Source organism: Sapajus apella, unplaced genomic scaffold (genome assembly GCF_009761245.1).
Source record: "Sapajus apella isolate SASKATOON/1434 unplaced genomic scaffold, GSC_monkey_1.0 scaffold4900, whole genome shotgun sequence".
Lineage (NCBI taxonomy): Eukaryota > Metazoa > Chordata > Mammalia > Primates > Cebidae > Sapajus > Sapajus apella.
This window is the reverse complement of record NW_022441824.1, coordinates 1-5,067: the sequence shown is the minus strand read 5'-3', so window position 1 is coordinate 5,067 and position 5,067 is coordinate 1. Positions and strand designations below refer to the sequence as shown.

The window sequence follows — 5,067 nt, the reverse complement described above, 5'->3', positions numbered from 1 at the left end:
TCTCCCGCAGGACACTGTCCTGTGCTCTGAGCCCCACTCTCTCCTCACGCCTCTCACCACAGATCTTGCTATATAGCAGGAGACATGCAAATAGAGCCCTCTCTCTGCTGATGAAAACCAGCCCAGCCCTGACCCTGAAGCTCTGGAAGAGGAGCCCAGTCCTGGGATTTTCAGGTGTTTGCATTTGGTGATCACAACTGAACACAGAGACTGAACTCACCATGGAGCTTGTGCTGAGCTTGGTTTTACCTGTTGTTATTTTGAAAGGTAATTCATGGAGAAATAGCAAAATGAGAGTGAATGGACATTACTGAGATAAACAGTAAATATGTGTAACAGTTTCTGACAAGGGTGTCTTTTTGTTTGCAGGTGTCCAGTGTGAGGTGCGGCTGGTGGAGTCTGGGGGAGGCTTGGTTCAGCCTGGGGGGTCTCTGAGACTCTCCTGCGCAGCCTCTGGATTCAACTTCAGTAGCTATAGCATGCACTGGGTTCGTCAGGCTCCAGGGAAGTGACTGGAGTGGGTCTCAACTATTGGTACTGCTGGTAGCACATACTGTGCAGACTCCGTGAAGGGCCGATTCACCATCTCCAGAGATAACGCCAAGAACTCACTGTTTCTGCAAATGAACAGCCTGAGAGCCGAGGACATGGCCGTGTATTACTGTAAGAGTGACACAGTGAGGGAAAGTCAGTGTGAGCCCAGACTCAAATCTTCTGCAGGAACACTGTAGCGAAATCAGCCGCAGGGGGCGCTCAGGAGCCACTGGTCAGAGTCGACCCCAGAGGCAGGTGCAGATGGAGGCTGATTTCCTGTTGGGATGTGGGTCTTTATCTTCTTCTGATAGTTTCTCTAGTGAAACTTTCTAAGTTTAGAATTCTGTGTTTACTATTATCATCTCTTCATATTTTATTTTTTTTGAATTATACTTTAAGTACTGGGGGACATGTGCAGACCATGTGGGTTTGTTACTTAGGTATACACGTGCTATGGTGACTTGCTGCATCTGTCACCTCGTCATCTAACTTAGGTATTTTTCTTAATGCTATCCCTCTAGACATAAATTTAAAAAGATCATTTTAATATGAGGACCTATTCTCACATGCAGAAAATGCAGATGTTGCTTACAGAGATGAAAAGTCCTCAACCGTGGTCACCAGCATCAGAGTCCTGAGGAAACTGAGTGGTGCCTGGTGAGTCTTCTCCAATTGGACCCAGGACAGAAACCTCAGGGAGATTCTGGTACTAGAACAGTCCTTAAGCAGTTAGATCACAGCCAACAGAGAGGCTGGGCCAGGGTCAGTGTCATGTAGAACCTCACAAGTTTCACGTCTGATTCTTCTCCTGACACTAAATCCAATCAGCATCAGCAGTGATCTGGGGCTTCTTTTGATTCTATTTCATTTTCTTTCTTTGCAGTCTTTCTTTTTGCCTTTATATTTGCTTTTCCTGCTTCCTGAAGAAGAAACAGATGGTCTCTGTGGTCTACATTCCAGGGCTCAAGGCATTTTCTTTGAGCACAGGTGGGGCTCAGGTTTTGGCTCCTGCAGCCACATGGGAGAGGCTGATGGGACTTAGTTCTCTCCCCATTTGCTCAGGAACCTCCACTGTGTGGTGTGTAGACTCATCTGGGAAAGCAATTGGCCATTAATAGTGAAGGGATAAACTTACTTGAACAAAATGGGATGTGGATGTGGAATTAACCCTGTTCTATGCAAACTGTCAGAGTCATCTATTTCAGAAGTAGTGTTAGAAAGAGCTTGTGAAATGTATCAGAATCAAAATGGAGCCACTTGTGTTGAAATCCTAATGAATGAAGCTGTGGAAGGCCATGACAGAGGGTCTAACACACATAGTCCTGAGAGCAAGAACTGTCAAAAGTAGACTCTGCACAGCCACAACCTTACACAGAGGCCACCACAGCCTTCAAACAATTACTTCTCCAAGTGTATCTGCCCAGCAACTGCCTGTTCAAACTCACAGCAATGTCAACCCTGTGACTGATCCTTCCTGCCCAGGATAATTGCCTCAAAACAGCCGCTGTAACCCTCCCCATTTTTCCTTAATACTTTAATTGCCTTTACCAGCCTGAATGCACCCACACACATTTCAATTGCAATACACATCCTGGAGCAAATATCATGTTTTAGAGTCTCTTTGTGTCTGTTATTCAGGGTTGACAAGATACAGATTGACACGCCACATTTCGGTGATACATAGAGGATGACAGTTTTTGGAGATGGCTAGTAATATCCAGTGTCCATGCCTCAGCATGGCAGCTGAATAGATATGCCTGACATTTGTCTATCCCATATGACAGAACCACAGCATGGAATAAACAGCTAAGACTAGACTGGATAGTTGAAAGGAGAGACCTAGGGGGAAGCAGGGGAGAGGAGAGGTCCCTGTGGTTATTAGAAGCCCAGTAGGGCTGTGTGAAAGCACCGTGTCTCTGCAGCTTCATACTGAAAGGCTCACACAGACCCAGAATCACATGAGATTACCCCTGTTGAGTAAAGTTAAATAAAATAACCACAGGAGGCCCATGGCAATCACACATATCATCAATCCTTTCTACAAAATAATTCCTCAGTGCTTGCAAACCCTGAGCTCAATTTGGAGAGCTGGAAGGAATCCATGCAGCCGTATTGCCCCAGATTAGGAGCAAACTCTGTACTCCCTTCCCACCACCCATTCCTTTAGCCAAATTGCTGCAGCCTGATACCACCTTGAGACCAGAGACACTTCTGGAGGGTCACCTTCTTTTAGGCCAGTAGTCATTCCTTTTCCACACTCAGCCTCTGTTTCCATTCCATCAAACGCATAGAAGTGGCTGATGCCACAATATTGTCTGCACAAAGCCTCGACCCAAGATCACCTTTGACTCTGGTGTTTCCCAGCAGGAAACCAACCCCTGAAGAGACAAAGACAAGTCACAAATTTAAAGCTGTAATTAAAGCTCTCCCCTCAAAGACCCCAAGATTCGATGGCTTTACTGCTGAATTATCACAAACATTTAAAGAAGAAACAATACATACACTGCTCAAAATATTCAAAAAAATAGAGAGGGAGGGAATACTTCCAAACTTGCCGTATGGGACCAGTACTACCCTGATAAGAAAACCAGACAAGGAAGTAAAAAAAACCTACAGGCCAATATCTTTGATGAATGTAGATGCAAAAATCCACAAGAAAATCTTAGCAAACCCAATTCAACAACACATTAAAAATCATTCACCGTTACCAAGTACAGTTTATCCCAGTGAAGCAAGGATGGTCTAGCGTATGCAAATCAATCAGTGTGACACATCACATCAACAGAAAGAAGGAGAAAAGACATAAGATCAAGCCTCACCTTGTCCTCCTCACTCAAATCTGCCATCAGTGCTTTGTTGCTCTTGGCCAGTCCTGCTGTACTTGATCTTCTGTGATTCCTGTCCCAGATCCTGAAATACTGGGCTCCTGTGCACCTGCAGCCTTTCTTCTCTTTGGACATGGAGATCCTGTATCCTCAGAGAAGAGTGATGCCTCATTGTCGCTCCCATAGCCCATGCAAACAATTCCTCCAAGACAGTTGTGTGTTTTCCTGTAAGGAATTGAAAGGGGATGTGGGGATCTGGTGTGTGTGTGTGTGTGTGTGTGTGTGTGTGTGTGTGTGTGTTTACAGTGGTACAAAAAGAGTCCTCAGACCTGCTAAGATGTGGTGACCTAGGTTATGCTGTCATTCAAGGCTACCAAGGGACCTCCATGAAGAGAAATCCAGAAAAGGATAAGAATATGAACAAAGAAGCAAAACCTGGGGAGCAACAGGTAGGAGATCAGCAGGGGTGACTCAACCGGGCAGGGAAAACACCACGTACCACAGAGGGTGAGAACCCTGGGCTTAGCAAAGAGGAGAACTCCTTCAGCATTTCCCCCAATCCTCACACCCCAAGAACCATCTTGTGCAAGGAAAGTTCACAATGGAGAATCTCCAGCTTCAGCTGGGACTCCAAAATGTGCAGTGGGACTTTAGACTATACGTCCTGGAAACAAGGTGTTTCCTTGGTTCCTATCCCTTTTCCTCCCTCTCTGTCCCGCAAACCTGCTTGTTTCTGTCACCTGCCTTCCTGCCCCGGTGGTGGGAATGGATGCATTGACACTCAGCAGAAGGATGCTCTTTCAGAGGAGGAATGGGTTTGTGTCATCTGACACCTGAGCAGGACACTCAACCATGGGAAGAGGCTGTGAGACAGAAGTTCACCATGGATCCTGCCCGTTACATGTGCAGGGTTCCTGGCACACATGCACTTCTCCTCAAACTCTGTTTACACCCAGCAACAGTGCTCCCCAGTGTTGCTGCTGATCCATCCCATCCACTCAAGCCCCTATCCAGGGGCCTGTCACACCCAATGCATACCCTAGGTGGAAAAGGTGTATCCAGAAGCCTTGCAGGAGACCTTCACTGAGGCCCCAGGCCGCTTCACCCCAGCCCCAGATTGCACCAGCTGCACCTGGGCGTGGGCACCTGTGGAGGGGAGACAGGCGTGGGTGAAGTCTCACTTGACTGGCCTGGTTTCTCCCTCAGTCCTGGGACTGGGGACCCCCTAACCTGTTGCCGCTGCTACCAAGAAGAGGATCCTCCAGGTCCAGTCCACGGTGAGGAGCTGTGCTCTACGGGCCTCTCTGAGGAGGGTGTGGTTGTTGGGTGATGCTCTCAAGGCACAGAGATCTCCATATTCACCTCAGTTATTTGCATGTGCATGAAGGATGCTATTTAATAGCCTAATTCCTGACCTAGTATGAGAAAGAGCAAATAGACGACAGACACATGGACAACACAATTGTAGAAGCTGAGGGTTCAAGCCGTAATCCTGTTAGAAGCCATCTGTCCCCAACAGACCCCTGAACTCCGAGTTGACAGAGGTTCCCCCACTGGGTAACAGGCTCCCCCAGGACACACACCACACTTTGAACCCACATTTGAATGTCTCAGCGGCAACTTGAACCATTTCTAGACCTTAATATGTGAACCCATTATTTTGGAAGTGTGTGTGTTTTTCCCAAAATGGCACTTATTTATAAGAAAG

At 47.0% G+C, this 5,067-nt stretch overlaps 2 long non-coding RNA genes across 2 annotated transcripts; one reads left to right on the top strand and one right to left on the bottom strand.

Annotated features, from left to right (window-relative positions):
- Positions 1-124: 124 nt before the first annotated feature.
- LOC116547826 lies at positions 125-2,379 on the top strand. The gene is made up of 3 exons (XR_004267197.1): positions 125-267; positions 370-669; positions 2,367-2,379. It is a non-coding gene; the product is annotated as an uncharacterized LOC116547826 (long non-coding RNA).
- A 1,991-nt stretch (positions 2,380-4,370) lies between these two features.
- LOC116547827 lies at positions 4,371-4,669 on the bottom strand. The gene is made up of 2 exons (XR_004267198.1): positions 4,590-4,669; positions 4,371-4,505 (listed from the first exon to the last, which is right to left on the bottom strand). It is a non-coding gene; the product is annotated as an uncharacterized LOC116547827 (long non-coding RNA).
- Positions 4,670-5,067: the final 398 nt, after the last annotated feature.